This window comes from Phyllobates terribilis, unplaced genomic scaffold (genome assembly GCF_046119375.1).
Source record: "Phyllobates terribilis strain yellow unplaced genomic scaffold, ASM4611937v1 Scaffold_325__1_contigs__length_2139453, whole genome shotgun sequence".
In the NCBI taxonomy this organism is placed as follows: domain Eukaryota; kingdom Metazoa; phylum Chordata; class Amphibia; order Anura; family Dendrobatidae; genus Phyllobates; species Phyllobates terribilis.
This window is the reverse complement of record NW_027363085.1, coordinates 493,084-509,314: the sequence shown is the minus strand read 5'-3', so window position 1 is coordinate 509,314 and position 16,231 is coordinate 493,084. Positions and strand designations below refer to the sequence as shown.

At 45.0% G+C, this 16,231-nt stretch overlaps 13 non-coding genes across 13 annotated transcripts; all 13 read right to left on the bottom strand.

The window, feature by feature from the left end:
- Positions 1-31: 31 nt before the first annotated feature.
- On the bottom strand, positions 32-222 carry LOC141221357 (U2 spliceosomal RNA). The gene has a single exon (XR_012289391.1). It is a non-coding gene; the product is annotated as a U2 spliceosomal RNA (small nuclear RNA).
- A 1,115-nt stretch (positions 223-1,337) lies between these two features.
- LOC141221521 (U2 spliceosomal RNA) lies at positions 1,338-1,528 on the bottom strand. The gene has a single exon (XR_012289551.1). It is a non-coding gene; the product is annotated as a U2 spliceosomal RNA (small nuclear RNA).
- A 1,115-nt stretch (positions 1,529-2,643) lies between these two features.
- LOC141221356 (U2 spliceosomal RNA) lies at positions 2,644-2,834 on the bottom strand. Its single transcript, XR_012289390.1, has one exon. It is a non-coding gene; the product is annotated as a U2 spliceosomal RNA (small nuclear RNA).
- Positions 2,835-3,949: 1,115 nt separating this feature from the next.
- On the bottom strand, positions 3,950-4,140 carry LOC141221355 (U2 spliceosomal RNA). The gene has a single exon (XR_012289389.1). It is a non-coding gene; the product is annotated as a U2 spliceosomal RNA (small nuclear RNA).
- Positions 4,141-5,255: 1,115 nt separating this feature from the next.
- LOC141221354 (U2 spliceosomal RNA) lies at positions 5,256-5,446 on the bottom strand. Its single transcript, XR_012289388.1, has one exon. It is a non-coding gene; the product is annotated as a U2 spliceosomal RNA (small nuclear RNA).
- A 1,115-nt stretch (positions 5,447-6,561) lies between these two features.
- On the bottom strand, positions 6,562-6,752 carry LOC141221353 (U2 spliceosomal RNA). The gene has a single exon (XR_012289387.1). It is a non-coding gene; the product is annotated as a U2 spliceosomal RNA (small nuclear RNA).
- Positions 6,753-7,867: 1,115 nt separating this feature from the next.
- On the bottom strand, positions 7,868-8,058 carry LOC141221352 (U2 spliceosomal RNA). The gene has a single exon (XR_012289386.1). It is a non-coding gene; the product is annotated as a U2 spliceosomal RNA (small nuclear RNA).
- A 1,115-nt stretch (positions 8,059-9,173) lies between these two features.
- Positions 9,174-9,364, bottom strand: LOC141221350 (U2 spliceosomal RNA). Its single transcript, XR_012289385.1, has one exon. It is a non-coding gene; the product is annotated as a U2 spliceosomal RNA (small nuclear RNA).
- A 1,115-nt stretch (positions 9,365-10,479) lies between these two features.
- LOC141221154 (U2 spliceosomal RNA) lies at positions 10,480-10,670 on the bottom strand. Its single transcript, XR_012289198.1, has one exon. It is a non-coding gene; the product is annotated as a U2 spliceosomal RNA (small nuclear RNA).
- A 1,121-nt stretch (positions 10,671-11,791) lies between these two features.
- On the bottom strand, positions 11,792-11,982 carry LOC141221349 (U2 spliceosomal RNA). The gene has a single exon (XR_012289384.1). It is a non-coding gene; the product is annotated as a U2 spliceosomal RNA (small nuclear RNA).
- Positions 11,983-13,097: 1,115 nt separating this feature from the next.
- On the bottom strand, positions 13,098-13,288 carry LOC141221348 (U2 spliceosomal RNA). The gene has a single exon (XR_012289383.1). It is a non-coding gene; the product is annotated as a U2 spliceosomal RNA (small nuclear RNA).
- A 1,115-nt stretch (positions 13,289-14,403) lies between these two features.
- LOC141221346 (U2 spliceosomal RNA) lies at positions 14,404-14,594 on the bottom strand. Its single transcript, XR_012289381.1, has one exon. It is a non-coding gene; the product is annotated as a U2 spliceosomal RNA (small nuclear RNA).
- A 1,115-nt stretch (positions 14,595-15,709) lies between these two features.
- Positions 15,710-15,900, bottom strand: LOC141221345 (U2 spliceosomal RNA). Its single transcript, XR_012289380.1, has one exon. It is a non-coding gene; the product is annotated as a U2 spliceosomal RNA (small nuclear RNA).
- Between the last annotated feature and the right edge of the window lie 331 nt (positions 15,901-16,231).

The window sequence follows — 16,231 nt, the reverse complement described above, 5'->3', positions numbered from 1 at the left end:
ATTCTTTCTGATTTTAGAAACTGCATTAAAGAAGGGGTGCACCGGTCCTGGAGATACTGCAATACCAGGTCAATGCGTGGAGTGGACAGAGCAAGCTCTTTTTCCATCTCCCTGTTCTAAAAATCCATTTAATATATGGTCCCCAGATAGGGGACGTATCAGATATTAAACTGATAAGAACAGATACTACACTTGATCTTAGCCAAAAGGCCGAGAAGCGATAACCAGAATTGGTTTCAAACTACGGAGCCACCCAAGGATCCTGAAAAGTCCATTTGTGGAGATGAGCTCCTGGACTCCCGTTAAGAAGACATGTTGTCAACCTCTAGATCCCTTACATGCCTGCACTTTTCGGCTTGCTGCTGCTGCAATCCACGCGTTTTAGATCTGCATAACTCCACCTCTTTAAACACAGCACCTTCACCCCCTGCTGTTCCCACCCGCCTCAACACCGTTGGAAGGGAGGAGAACCAATTAAGGCGGGGGGTGGGGTGGAACGAGCAGCTGTCTACCCTTAGCAGGAGGGCTCCTGATTACATACCTCTCCTGCTGCTGCTGCTGCTGGCTGTCCAGCAGCAGACTGAAGGTGGCTGCTGCTGTGCACAGGTATATAAAGGCTCAGAGCCTATTATGACACGCGCAGCCAGCGTTCCATTGCCACATTCCATCTACTGCAGGCAGGATACCTGGCTGGCTTAATGTCGCTGAGAAGCTCACAGAGACCGCCATAAGCAACAGTTTAACAGAATGCCACAGACTAATCAACCAAACTTTTTGGGTTGGGTTCTCTTTTATAGTCTGCAGGCATTAAATGAAAGAAGTCAGTGTTCCAGCAGAAGGAGACAACGTTTCAGAAAAGGCATTGTAGCAAACCAAAAAAGAAATATTAAGCGCAGCAGAGTAACCAGCGCACATACCTGTTAGCTCAGGTGAGTTTAAAAGGCTGCTGTTGATAACAAGGGCATTTGCTAAATAGATGGTGTGTGTGCAACAATATACTGAAAGGTCAATTATATTGTGCAGCTTATCTCACCACCTGTAGTTATTTAGGTGAAAGCTCCAAAATGCTTGCCTAATATGTCTGTTTATCCAAAAGGAAGTAAAAAGGGAGAGCTAGAAAGATAGCATTGCATCACATTACATGGCAATGCAATGCACAGTTGCTGAAGTTGAACCAAAATGAGCTTGTAATCTGGCTTCTGCAACTTTGAACATGAAAAATCCAATGAGGAGAAGAAAAGCAAAGCCAAAGAATCCATCCCAAAATCCGACAAACAAGCAAAATGAACAAAAAACATTGAATTCAATTCTTTCTGATTTTAGAAACTGCATTAAAGAAGGGGTGCACCGGTCCTGGAGATACTGCAATACCAGGTCAATGCGTGGAGTGGACAGAGCAAGCTCTTTTTCCATCTCCCTGTTCTAAAAATCCATTTAATATATGGTCCCCAGATAGGGGACGTATCAGATATTAAACTGATAAGAAGAGATACTACACTTGATCTTAGCCAAAAGGCCGAGAAGCGATAACCAGAATTGGTTTCAAACTACGGAGCCACCCAAGGATCCTGAAAAGTCCATTTGTGGAGATGAGCTCCTGGACTCCCGTTAAGAAGACATGTTGTCAACCTCTAGATCCCTTACATGCCTGCACTTTTCGGCTTGCTGCTGCTGCAATCCACGCGTTTTAGATCTGCATAACTCCACCTCTTTAAACACAGCACCTTCACCCCCTGCTGTTCCCACCCGCCTCAACACCGTTGGAAGGGAGGAGAACCAATTAAGGCGGGGGGTGGGGTGGAACGAGCAGCTGTCTACCCTTAGCAGGAGGGCTCCTGATTACATACCTCTCCTGCTGCTGCTGCTGCTGGCTGTCCAGCAGCAGACTGAAGGTGGCTGCTGCTGTGCACAGGTATATAAAGGCTCAGAGCCTATTATGACACGCGCAGCCAGCGTTCCATTGCCACATTCCATCTACTGCAGGCAGGATACCTGGCTGGCTGAATGTCGCTGAGAAGCTCACAGAGACCGCCATAAGCAACAGTTTAACAGAATGCCACAGACTAATCAAAAAAACTTTTTGGGTTGGGTTCTCTTTTATAGTCTGCAGGCATTAAATGAAAGAAGTCAGTGTTCCAGCAGAAGGAGACAACGTTTCAGAAAAGGCATTGTAGCAAACCAAAAAAGAAATTTTAAGCGCAGCAGAGTAACCAGCGCACATACCTGTTAGCTCAGGTGAGTTTAAAAGGCTGCTGTTGATAACAAGGGCATTTGCTAAATAGATGGTGTGTGTGCAACAATATACTGAAAGGTCAATTATATTGTGCAGCTTATCTCACCACCTGTAGTTATTTAGGTGAAAGCTCCAAAATGCTTGCCTAATATGTCTGTTTATCCAAAAGGAAGTAAAAAGGGAGAGCTAGAAAGATAGCATTGCATCACATTACATGGCAATGCAATGCACAGTTGCTGAAGTTGAACCAAAATGAGCTTGTAATCTGGCTTCTGCAACTTTGAACATGAAAAATCCAATGAGGAGAAGAAAAGCAAAGCCAAAGAGTCCATCCCAAAATCCGACAAACAAGCAAAATGAACAAAAAACATTGAATTCAATTCTTTCTGATTTTAGAAACTGCATTAAAGAAGGGGTGCACCGGTCCTGGAGATACTGCAATACCAGGTCAATGCGTGGAGTGGACAGAGCAAGCTCTTTTTCCATCTCCCTGTTCTAAAAATCCATTTAATATATGGTCCCCAGATAGGGGACGTATCAGATATTAAACTGATAAGAACAGATACTACACTTGATCTTAGCCAAAAGGCCGAGAAGCGATAACCAGAATTGGTTTCAAACTACGGAGCCACCCAAGGATCCTGAAAAGTCCATTTGTGGAGATGAGCTCCTGGACTCCCGTTAAGAAGACATGTTGTCAACCTCTAGATCCCTTACATGCCTGCACTTTTCGGCTTGCTGCTGCTGCAATCCACGCGTTTTAGATCTGCATAACTCTACCTCTTTAAACACAGCACCTTCACCCCCTGCTGTTCCCACCCGCCTCAACACCGTTGGAAGGGAGGAGAACCAATTAAGGCGGGGGGTGGGGTGGAACGAGCAGCTGTCTACCCTTAGCAGGAGGGCTCCTGATTACATACCTCTCCTGCTGCTGCTGCTGCTGGCTGTCCAGCAGCAGACTGAAGGTGGCTGCTGCTGTGCACAGGTATATAAAGGCTCAGAGCCTATTATGACACGCGCAGCCAGCGTTCCATTGCCACATTCCATCTACTGCAGGCAGGATACCTGGCTGGCTGAATGTCGCTGAGAAGCTCACAGAGACCGCCATAAGCAACAGTTTAACAGAATGCCACAGACTAATCAACCAAACTTTTTGGGTTGGGTTCTCTTTTATAGTCTGCAGGCATTAAATGAAAGAAGTCAGTGTTCCAGCAGAAGGAGACAACGTTTCAGAAAAGGCATTGTAGCAAACCAAAAAAGAAATTTTAAGCGCAGCAGAGTAACCAGCGCACATACCTGTTAGCTCAGGTGAGTTTAAAAGGCTGCTGTTGATAACAAGGGCATTTGCTAAATAGATGGTGTGTGTGCAACAATATACTGAAAGGTCAATTATATTGTGCAGCTTATCTCACCACCTGTAGTTATTTAGGTGAAAGCTCCAAAATGCTTGCCTAATATGTCTGTTTATCCAAAAGGAAGTAAAAAGGGAGAGCTAGAAAGATAGCATTGCATCACATTACATGGCAATGCAATGCACAGTTGCTGAAGTTGAACCAAAATGAGCTTGTAATCTGGCTTCTGCAACTTTGAACATGAAAAATCCAATGAGGAGAAGAAAAGCAAAGCCAAAGAGTCCATCCCAAAATCCGACAAACAAGCAAAATGAACAAAAAACATTGAATTCAATTCTTTCTGATTTTAGAAACTGCATTAAAGAAGGGGTGCACCGGTCCTGGAGATACTGCAATACCAGGTCAATGCGTGGAGTGGACAGAGCAAGCTCTTTTTCCATCTCCCTGTTCTAAAAATCCATTTAATATATGGTCCCCAGATAGGGGACGTATCAGATATTAAACTGATAAGAACAGATACTACACTTGATCTTAGCCAAAAGGCCGAGAAGCGATAACCAGAATTGGTTTCAAACTACGGAGCCACCCAAGGATCCTGAAAAGTCCATTTGTGGAGATGAGCTCCTGGACTCCCGTTAAGAAGACATGTTGTCAACCTCTAGATCCCTTACATGCCTGCACTTTTCGGCTTGCTGCTGCTGCAATCCACGCGTTTTAGATCTGCATAACTCCACCTCTTTAAACACAGCACCTTCACCCCCTGCTGTTCCCACCCGCCTCAACACCGTTGGAAGGGAGGAGAACCAATTAAGGCGGGGGGTGGGGTGGAACGAGCAGCTGTCTACCCTTAGCAGGAGGGCTCCTGATTACATACCTCTCCTGCTGCTGCTGCTGCTGGCTGTCCAGCAGCAGACTGAAGGTGGCTGCTGCTGTGCACAGGTATATAAAGGCTCAGAGCCTATTATGACACGCGCAGCCAGCGTTCCATTGCCACATTCCATCTACTGCAGGCAGGATACCTGGCTGGCTGAATGTCGCTGAGAAGCTCACAGAGACCGCCATAAGCAACAGTTTAACAGAATGCCACAGACTAATCAACCAAACTTTTTGGGTTGGGTTCTCTTTTATAGTCTGCAGGCATTAAATGAAAGAAGTCAGTGTTCCAGCAGAAGGAGACAACGTTTCAGAAAAGGCATTGTAGCAAACCAAAAAAGAAATTTTAAGCGCAGCAGAGTAACCAGCGCACATACCTGTTAGCTCAGGTGAGTTTAAAAGGCTGCTGTTGATAACAAGGGCATTTGCTAAATAGATGGTGTGTGTGCAACAATATACTGAAAGGTCAATTATATTGTGCAGCTTATCTCACCACCTGTAGTTATTTAGGTGAAAGCTCCAAAATGCTTGCCTAATATGTCTGTTTATCCAAAAGGAAGTAAAAAGGGAGAGCTAGAAAGATAGCATTGCATCACATTACATGGCAATGCAATGCACAGTTGCTGAAGTTGAACCAAAATGAGCTTGTAATCTGGCTTCTGCAACTTTGAACATGAAAAATCCAATGAGGAGAAGAAAAGCAAAGCCAAAGAGTCCATCCCAAAATCCGACAAACAAGCAAAATGAACAAAAAACATTGAATTCAATTCTTTCTGATTTTAGAAACTGCATTAAAGAAGGGGTGCACCGGTCCTGGAGATACTGCAATACCAGGTCAATGCGTGGAGTGGACAGAGCAAGCTCTTTTTCCATCTCCCTGTTCTAAAAATCCATTTAATATATGGTCCCCAGATAGGGGACGTATCAGATATTAAACTGATAAGAACAGATACTACACTTGATCTTAGCCAAAAGGCCGAGAAGCGATAACCAGAATTGGTTTCAAACTACGGAGCCACCCAAGGATCCTGAAAAGTCCATTTGTGGAGATGAGCTCCTGGACTCCCGTTAAGAAGACATGTTGTCAACCTCTAGATCCCTTACATGCCTGCACTTTTCGGCTTGCTGCTGCTGCAATCCACGCGTTTTAGATCTGCATAACTCCACCTCTTTAAACACAGCACCTTCACCCCCTGCTGTTCCCACCCGCCTCAACACCGTTGGAAGGGAGGAGAACCAATTAAGGCGGGGGGTGGGGTGGAACGAGCAGCTGTCTACCCTTAGCAGGAGGGCTCCTGATTACATACCTCTCCTGCTGCTGCTGCTGCTGGCTGTCCAGCAGCAGACTGAAGGTGGCTGCTGCTGTGCACAGGTATATAAAGGCTCAGAGCCTATTATGACACGCGCAGCCAGCGTTCCATTGCCACATTCCATCTACTGCAGGCAGGATACCTGGCTGGCTGAATGTCGCTGAGAAGCTCACAGAGACCGCCATAAGCAACAGTTTAACAGAATGCCACAGACTAATCAACCAAACTTTTTGGGTTGGGTTCTCTTTTATAGTCTGCAGGCATTAAATGAAAGAAGTCAGTGTTCCAGCAAAAGGAGACAACGTTTCAGAAAAGGCATTGTAGCAAACCAAAAAAGAAATTTTAAGCGCAGCAGAGTAACCAGCGCACATACCTGTTAGCTCAGGTGAGTTTAAAATGCTGCTGTTGATAACAAGGGCATTTGCTAAATAGATGGTGTGTGTGCAACAATATACTGAAAGGTCAATTATATTGTGCAGCTTATCTCACCACCTGTAGTTATTTAGGTGAAAGCTCCAAAATGCTTGCCTAATATGTCTGTTTATCCAAAAGGAAGTAAAAAGGGAGAGCTAGAAAGATAGCATTGCATCACATTACATGGCAATGCAATGCACAGTTGCTGAAGTTGAACCAAAATGAGCTTGTAATCTGGCTTCTGCAACTTTGAACATGAAAAATCCAATGAGGAGAAGAAAAGCAAAGCAAAAGAGTCCATCCCAAAATCCGACAAACAAGCAAAATGAACAAAAAACATTGAATTCAATTCTTTCTGATTTTAGAAACTGCATTAAAGAAGGGGTGCACCGGTCCTGGAGATACTGCAATACCAGGTCAATGCGTGGAGTGGACAGAGCAAGCTCTTTTTCCATCTCCCTGTTCTAAAAATCCATTTAATATATGGTCCCCAGATAGGGGACGTATCAGATATTAAACTGATAAGAACAGATACTACACTTGATCTTAGCCAAAAGGCCGAGAAGCGATAACCAGAATTGGTTTCAAACTACGGAGCCACCCAAGGATCCTGAAAAGTCCATTTGTGGAGATGAGCTCCTGGACTCCCGTTAAGAAGACATGTTGTCAACCTCTAGATCCCTTACATGCCTGCACTTTTCGGCTTGCTGCTGCTGCAATCCACGCGTTTTAGATCTGCATAACTCCACCTCTTTAAACACAGCACCTTCACCCCCTGCTGTTCCCACCCGCCTCAACACCGTTGGAAGGGAGGAGAACCAATTAAGGCGGGGGGTGGGGTGGAACGAGCAGCTGTCTACCCTTAGCAGGAGGGCTCCTGATTACATACCTCTCCTGCTGCTGCTGCTGCTGGCTGTCCAGCAGCAGACTGAAGGTGGCTGCTGCTGTGCACAGGTATATAAAGGCTCAGAGCCTATTATGACACGCGCAGCCAGCGTTCCATTGCCACATTCCATCTACTGCAGGCAGGATACCTGGCTGGCTGAATGTCGCTGAGAAGCTCACAGAGACCGCCATAAGCAACAGTTTAACAGAATGCCACAGACTAATCAACCAAACTTTTTGGGTTGGGTTCTCTTTTATAGTCTGCAGGCATTAAATGAAAGAAGTCAGTGTTCCAGCAGAAGGAGACAACGTTTCAGAAAAGGCATTGTAGCAAACCAAAAAAGAAATTTTAAGCGCAGCAGAGTAACCAGCGCACATACCTGTTAGCTCAGGTGAGTTTAAAAGGCTGCTGTTGATAACAAGGGCATTTGCTAAATAGATGGTGTGTGTGCAACAATATACTGAAAGGTCAATTATATTGTGCAGCTTATCTCACCACCTGTAGTTATTTAGGTGAAAGCTCCAAAATGCTTGCCTAATATGTCTGTTTATCCAAAAGGAAGTAAAAAGGGAGAGCTAGAAAGATAGCATTGCATCACATTACATGGCAATGCAATGCACAGTTGCTGAAGTTGAACCAAAATGAGCTTGTAATCTGGCTTCTGCAACTTTGAACATGAAAAATCCAATGAGGAGAAGAAAAGCAAAGCCAAAGAGTCCATCCCAAAATCCGACAAACAAGCAAAATGAACAAAAACCATTGAATTCAATTCTTTCTGATTTTAGAAACTGCATTAAAGAAGGGGTGCACCGGTCCTGGAGATACTGCAATACCAGGTCAATGCGTGGAGTGGACAGAGCAAGCTCTTTTTCCATCTCCCTGTTCTAAAAATCCATTTAATATATGGTCCCCAGATAGGGGACGTATCAGATATTAAACTGATAAGAACAGATACTACACTTGATCTTAGCCAAAAGGCCGAGAAGCGATAACCAGAATTGGTTTCAAACTACGGAGCCACCCAAGGATCCTGAAAAGTCCATTTGTGGAGATGAGCTCCTGGACTCCCGTTAAGAAGACATGTTGTCAACCTCTAGATCCCTTACATGCCTGCACTTTTCGGCTTGCTGCTGCTGCAATCCACGCGTTTTAGATCTGCATAACTCCACCTCTTTAAACACAGCACCTTCACCCCCTGCTGTTCCCACCCGCCTCAACACCGTTGGAAGGGAGGAGAACCAATTAAGGCGGGGGGTGGGGTGGAACGAGCAGCTGTCTACCCTTAGCAGGAGGGCTCCTGATTACATACCTCTCCTGCTGCTGCTGCTGCTGGCTGTCCAGCAGCAGACTGAAGGTGGCTGCTGCTGTGCACAGGTATATAAAGGCTCAGAGCCTATTATGACACGCGCAGCCAGCGTTCCATTGCCACATTCCATCTACTGCAGGCAGGATACCTGGCTGGCTGAATGTCGCTGAGAAGCTCACAGAGACCGCCATAAGCAACAGTTTAACAGAATGCCACAGACTAATCAACCAAACTTTTTGGGTTGGGTTCTCTTTTATAGTCTGCAGGCATTAAATGAAAGAAGTCAGTGTTCCAGCAGAAGGAGACAACGTTTCAGAAAAGGCATTGTAGCAAACCAAAAAAGAAATTTTAAGCGCAGCAGAGTAACCAGCGCACATACCTGTTAGCTCAGGTGAGTTTAAAAGGCTGCTGTTGATAACAAGGGCATTTGCTAAATAGATGGTGTGTGTGCAACAATATACTGAAAGGTCAATTATATTGTGCAGCTTATCTCACCACCTGTAGTTATTTAGGTGAAAGCTCCAAAATGCTTGCCTAATATGTCTGTTTATCCAAAAGGAAGTAAAAAGGGAGAGCTAGAAAGATAGCATTGCATCACATTACATGGCAATGCAATGCACAGTTGCTGAAGTTGAACCAAAATGAGCTTGTAATCTGGCTTCTGCAACTTTGAACATGAAAAATCCAATGAGGAGAAGAAAAGCAAAGCCAAAGAGTCCATCCCAAAATCCGACAAACAAGCAAAATGAACAAAAAACATTGAATTCAATTCTTTCTGATTTTAGAAACTGCATTAAAGAAGGGGTGCACCGGTCCTGGAGATACTGCAATACCAGGTCAATGCGTGGAGTGGACAGAGCAAGCTCTTTTTCCATCTCCCTGTTCTAAAAATCCATTTAATATATGGTCCCCAGATAGGGGACGTATCAGATATTAAACTGATAAGAACAGATACTACACTTGATCTTAGCCAAAAGGCCGAGAAGCGATAACCAGAATTGGTTTCAAACTACGGAGCCACCCAAGGATCCTGAAAAGTCCATTTGTGGAGATGAGCTCCTGGACTCCCGTTAAGAAGACATGTTGTCAACCTCTAGATCCCTTACATGCCTGCACATTTCGGCTTGCTGCTGCTGCAATCCACGCGTTTTAGATCTGCATAACTCCACCTCTTTAAACACAGCACCTTCACCCCCTGCTGTTCCCACCCGCCTCAACACCGTTGGAAGGGAGGAGAACCAATTAAGGCGGGGGGTGGGGTGGAACGAGCAGCTGTCTACCCTTAGCAGGAGGGCTCCTGATTACATACCTCTCCTGCTGCTGCTGCTGCTGGCTGTCCAGCAGCAGACTGAAGGTGGCTGCTGCTGTGCACAGGTATATAAAGGCTCAGAGCCTATTATGACACGCGCAGCCAGCGTTCCATTGCCACATTCCATCTACTGCAGGCAGGATACCTGGCTGGCTGAATGTCGCTGAGAAGCTCACAGAGACCGCCATAAGCAACAGTTTAACAGAATGCCACAGACTAATCAACCAAACTTTTTGGGTTGGGTTCTCTTTTATAGTCTGCAGGCATTAAATGAAAGAAGTCAGTGTTCCAGCAGAAGGAGACAACGTTTCAGAAAAGGCATTGTAGCAAACCAAAAAAGAAATTTTAAGCGCAGCAGAGTAACCAGCGCACATACCTGTTAGCTCAGGTGAGTTTAAAAGGCTGCTGTTGATAACAAGGGCATTTGCTAAATAGATGGTGTGTGTGCAACAATATACTGAAAGGTCAATTATATTGTGCAGCTTATCTCACCACCTGTAGTTATTTAGGTGAAAGCTCCAAAATGCTTGCCTAATATGTCTGTTTATCCAAAAGGAAGTAAAAAGGGAGAGCTAGAAAGATAGCATTGCATCACATTACATGGCAATGCAATGCACAGTTGCTGAAGTTGAACCAAAATGAGCTTGTAATCTGGCTTCTGCAACTTTGAACATGAAAAATCCAATGAGGAGAAGAAAAGCAAAGCCAAAGAGTCCATCCCAAAATCCGACAAACAAGCAAAATGAACAAAAAACATTGAATTCAATTCTTTCTGATTTTAGAAACTGCATTAAAGAAGGGGTGCACTGGTCCTGGAGATACTGCAATACCAGGTCAATGCGTGGAGTGGACAGAGCAAGCTCTTTTTCCATCTCCCTGTTCTAAAAATCCATTTAATATATGGTCCCCAGATAGGGGACGTATCAGATATTAAACTGATAAGAACAGATACTACACTTGATCTTAGCCAAAAGGCCGAGAAGCGATAACCAGAATTGGTTTCAAACTACGGAGCCACCCAAGGATCCTGAAAAGTCCATTTGTGGAGATGAGCTCCTGGACTCCCGTTAAGAAGACATGTTGTCAACCTCTAGATCCCTTACATGCCTGCACATTTCGGCTTGCTGCTGCTGTAATCCACGCGTTTTAGATCTGCATAATTCCACCTCTTTAAACACAGCACCTTCACCCCCTGCTGTTCCCACCCGCCTCAACACCGTTGGAAGGGAGGAGAACCAATTAAGGCGGGGGGTGGGGTGGAACGAGCAGCTGTCTACCCTTAGCAGGAGGGCTCCTGATTACATACCTCTCCTGCTGCTGCTGCTGCTGCTGCTGGCTGTCCAGCAGCAGACTGAAGGTGGCTGCTGCTGTGCACAGGTATATAAAGGCTCAGAGCCTATTATGACACGCGCAGCCAGCGTTCCATTGCCACATTCCATCTACTGCAGGCAGGATACCTGGCTGGCTGAATGTCGCTGAGATGCTCACAGAGACCGCCATAAGCAACAGTTTAACAGAATGCCACAGACTAATCAACCAAACTTTTTGGGTTGGGTTCTCTTTTATAGTCTGCAGGCATTAAATGAAAGAAGTCAGTGTTCCAGCAGAAGGAGACAACGTTTCAGAAAAGGCATTGTAGCAAACCAAAAAAGAAATTTTAAGCGCAGCAGAGTAACCAGCGCACATACCTGTTAGCTCAGGTGAGTTTAAAAGGCTGCTGTTGATAACAAGGGCATTTGCTAAATAGATGGTGTGTGTGCAACAATATACTGAAAGGTCAATTATATTGTGCAGCTTATCTCACCACCTGTAGTTATTTAGGTGAAAGCTCCAAAATGCTTGCCTAATATGTCTGTTTATCCAAAAGGAAGTAAAAAGGGAGAGCTAGAAAGATAGCATTGCATCACATTACATGGCAATGCAATGCACAGTTGCTGAAGTTGAACCAAAATGAGCTTGTAATCTGGCTTCTGCAACTTTGAACATGAAAAATCCAATGAGGAGAAGAAAAGCAAAGCCAAAGAGTCCATCCCAAAATCCGACAAACAAGCAAAATGAACAAAAAACATTGAATTCAATTCTTTCTGATTTTAGAAACTGCATTAAAGAAGGGGTGCACCGGTCCTGGAGATACTGCAATACCAGGTCAATGCGTGGAGTGGACAGAGCAAGCTCTTTTTCCATCTCCCTGTTCTAAAAATCCATTTAATATATGGTCCCCAGATAGGGGACGTATCAGATATTAAACTGATAAGAACAGATACTACACTTGATCTTAGCCAAAAGGCCGAGAAGCGATAACCAGAATTGGTTTCAAACTACGGAGCCACCCAAGGATCCTGAAAAGTCCATTTGTGGAGATGAGCTCCTGGACTCCCGTTAAGAAGACATGTTGTCAACCTCTAGATCCCTTACATGCCTGCACTTTTCGGCTTGCTGCTGCTGCAATCCACGCGTTTTAGATCTGCATAACTCCACCTCTTTAAACACAGCACCTTCACCCCCTGCTGTTCCCACCCGCCTCAACACCGTTGGAAGGGAGGAGAACCAATTAAGGCGGGGGGTGGGGTGGAACGAGCAGCTGTCTACCCTTAGCAGGAGGGCTCCTGATTACATACCTCTCCTGCTGCTGCTGCTGCTGGCTGTCCAGCAGCAGACTGAAGGTGGCTGCTGCTGTGCACAGGTATATAAAGGCTCAGAGCCTATTATGACACGCGCAGCCAGCGTTCCATTGCCACATTCCATCTACTGCAGGCAGGATACCTGGCTGGCTGAATGTCGCTGAGAAGCTCACAGAGACCGCCATAAGCAACAGTTTAACAGAATGCCACAGACTAATCAACCAAACTTTTTGGGTTGGGTTCTCTTTTATAGTCTGCAGGAATTAAATGAAAGAAGTCAGTGTTCCAGCAGAAGGAGACAACGTTTCAGAAAAGGCATTGTAGCAAACCAAAAAAGAAATTTTAAGCGCAGCAGAGTAACCAGCGCACATACCTGTTAGCTCAGGTGAGTTTAAAAGGCTGCTGTTGATAACAAGGGCATTTGCTAAATAGATGGTGTGTGTGCAACAATATACTGAAAGGTCAATTATATTGTGCAGCTTATCTCACCACCTGTAGTTATTTAGGTGAAAGCTCCAAAATGCTTGCCTAATATGTCTGTTTATCCAAAAGGAAGTAAAAAGGGAGAGCTAGAAAGATAGCATTGCATCACATTACATGGCAATGCAATACACAGTTGCTGAAGTTGAACCAAAATGAGCTTGTAATCTGGCTTCTGCAACTTTGAACATGAAAAATCCAATGAGGAGAAGAAAAGCAAAGCCAAAGAGTCCATCCCAAAATCCGACAAACAAGCAAAATGAACAAAAAACATTGAATTCAATTCTTTCTGATTTTAGAAACTGCATTAAAGAAGGGGTGCACCGGTCCTGGAGATACTGCAATACCAGGTCAATGCGTGGAGTGGACAGAGCAAGCTCTTTTTCCATCTCCCTGTTCTAAAAATCCATTTAATATATGGTCCCCAGATAGGGGACGTATCAGATATTAAACTGATAAGAACAGATACTACACTTGATCTTAGCCAAAAGGCCGAGAAGCGATAACCAGAATTGGTTTCAAACTACGGAGCCACCCAAGGATCCTGAAAAGTCCATTTGTGGAGATGAGCTCCTGGACTCCCGTTAAGAAGACATGTTGTCAACCTCTAGATCCCTTACATGCCTGCACTTTTCGGCTTGCTGCTGCTGCAATCCACGCGTTTTAGATCTGCATAACTCCACCTCTTTAAACACAGCACCTTCACCCCCTGCTGTTCCCACCCGCCTCAACACCGTTGGAAGGGAGGAGAACCAATTAAGGCGGGGGGTGGGGTGGAACGAGCAGCTGTCTACCCTTAGCAGGAGGGCTCCTGATTACATACCTCTCTTGCTGCTGCTGCTGCTGGCTGTCCAGCAGCAGACTGAAGGTGGCTGCTGCTGTGCACAGGTATATAAAGGCTCAGAGCCTATTATGACACGCGCAGCCAGCGTTCCATTGCCACATTACATCTACTGCAGGCAGGATACCTGGCTGGCTGAATGTCGCTGAGAAGCTCACAGAGACCGCCATAAGCAACAGTTTAACAGAATGCCACAGACTAATCAACCAAACTTTTTGGGTTGGGTTCTCTTTTATAGTCTGCAGGCATTAAATGAAAGAAGTCAGTGTTCCAGCAGAAGGAGACAACGTTTCAGAAAAGGCATTGTAGCAAACCAAAAAAGAAATTTTAAGCGCAGCAGAGTAACCAGCGCACATACCTGTTAGCTCAGGTGAGTTTAAAAGGCTGCTGTTGATAACAAGGGCATTTGCTAAATAGATGGTGTGTGTGCAACAATATACTGAAAGGTCAATTATATTGTGCAGCTTATCTCACCACCTGTAGTTATTTAGGTGAAAGCTCCAAAATGCTTGCCTAATATGTCTGTTTATCCAAAAGGAAGTAAAAAGGGAGAGCTAGAAAGATAGCATTGCATCACATTACATGGCAATGCAATGCACAGTTGCTGAAGTTGAACCAAAATGAGCTTGTAATCTGGCTTCTGCAACTTTGAACATGAAAAATCCAATGAGGAGAAGAAAAGCAAAGCCAAAGAGTCCATCCCAAAATCCGACAAACAAGCAAAATGAACAAAAAACATTGAATTCAATTCTTTCTGATTTTAGAAACTGCATTAAAGAAGGGGTGCACCGGTCCTGGAGATACTGCAATACCAGGTCAATGCGTGGAGTGGACAGAGCAAGCTCTTTTTCCATCTCCCTGTTCTAAAAATCCATTTAATATATGGTCCCCAGATAGGGGACGTATCAGATATTAAACTGATAAGAACAGATACTACACTTGATCTTAGCCAAAAGGCCGAGAAGCGATAACCAGAATTGGTTTCAAACTACGGAGCCACCCAAGGATCCTGAAAAGTCCATTTGTGGAGATGAGCTCCTGGACTCCCGTTAAGAAGACATGTTGTCAACCTCTAGATCCCTTACATGCCTGCACTTTTCGGCTTGCTGCTGCTGCAATCCACGCGTTTTAGATCTGCATAACTCCACCTCTTTAAACACAGCACCTTCACCCCCTGCTGTTCCCACCCGCCTCAACACCGTTGGAAGGGAGGAGAACCAATTAAGGCGGGGGGTGGGGTGGAACGAGCAGCTGTCTACCCTTAACAGGAGGGCTCCTGATTACATACCTCTCCTGCTGCTGCTGCTGCTGGCTGTCCAGCAGCAGACTGAAGGTGGCTGCTGCTGTGCACAGGTATATAAAGGCTCAGAGCCTATTATGACACGCGCAGCCAGCGTTCCATTGCCACATTCCATCTACTGCAGGCAGGATACCTGGCTGGCTGAATGTCGCTGAGAAGCTCACAGAGACCGCCATAAGCAACAGTTTAACAGAATGCCACAGACTAATCAACCAAACTTTTTGGGTTGGGTTCTCTTTTATAGTCTGCAGGCATTAAATGAAAGAAGTCAGTGTTCCAGCAGAAGGAGACAACGTTTCAGAAAAGGCATTGTAGCAAACCAAAAAAGAAATTTTAAGCGCAGCAGAGTAACCAGCGCACATACCTGTTAGCTCAGGTGAGTTTAAAAGGCTGCTGTTGATAACAAGGGCATTTGCTAAATAGATGGTGTGTGTGCAACAATATACTGAAAGGTCAATTATATTGTGCAGCTTATCTCACCACCTGTAGTTATTTAGGTAAAAGCTCCAAAATGCTTGCCTAATATGTCTGTTTATCCAAAAGGAAGTAAAAAGGGAGAGCTAGAAAGATAGCATTGCATCACATTACATGGCAATGCAATGCACAGTTGCTGAAGTTGAACCAAAATGAGCTTGTAATCTGGCTTCTGCAACTTTGAACATGAAAAATCCAATGAGGAGAAGAAAAGCAAAGCCAAAGAGTCCATCCCAAAATCCGACAAACAAGCAAAATGAACAAAAAACATTGAATTCAATTCTTTCTGATTTTAGAAACTGCATTAAAGAAGGGGTGCACCGGTCCTGGAGATACTGCAATACCAGGTCAATGCGTGGAGTGGACAGAGCAAGCTCTTTTTCCATCTCCCTGTTCTAAAAATCCATTTAATATATGGTCCCCAGATAGGGGACGTATCAGATATTAAACTGATAAGAACAGATACTACACTTGATCTTAGCCAAAAGGCCGAGAAGCGATAACCAGAATTGGTTTCAAACTACGGAGCCACCCAAGGATCCTGAAAAGTCCATTTGTGGAGATGAGCTCCTGGACTCCCGTTAAGAAGACATGTTGTCAACCTCTAGATCCCTTACATGCCTGCACTTTTCGGCTTGCTGCTGCTGCAATCCACGCGTTTTAGATCTGCATAACTCCACCTCTTTAAACACAGCACCTTCACCCCCTGCTGTTCCCACCCGCCTCAACACCGTTGGAAGGGAGGAGAACCAATTAAGGCGGGGGGTGGGGTGGAACGAGCAGCTGTCTACCCTTAGCAGGAGGGCTCCTGATTACATACCTCTCCTGCTGC